This window comes from Octodon degus, unplaced genomic scaffold (assembly GCF_000260255.1).
Source record: "Octodon degus isolate 3935 unplaced genomic scaffold, OctDeg1.0 scaffold00032, whole genome shotgun sequence".
Taxonomy (NCBI): Eukaryota; Metazoa; Chordata; class Mammalia; order Rodentia; family Octodontidae; genus Octodon; species Octodon degus.
The window spans coordinates 16,761,053-16,761,290 of record NW_004524608.1 but is presented as its reverse complement, the minus strand read 5'-3'; positions in this window follow the sequence as shown (position 1 = coordinate 16,761,290).

The following is a 238-nucleotide window of genomic DNA, read 5'->3' as shown; positions in this document are numbered from 1 at the left end:
CTCTCTCTCTCTCTCTCTCTCTCTCTCTCTCTCTCTCTCTCTCTCTCTCTCTCTCAAATAAATAAAAAATAAAAAAAAAGTTCCAGCTTAGTAGCAAGCAATGTGTATCTAACCCCCTCTCACAGCCAGTATGTCTGACAGTCAATACAATTTACTTTCTTCTGTAGAACTGGCACTAATCTACTGAGGCATTTGGTGCATTGAATGATTTTTATGGCAACATTTAAAAATTTCTACT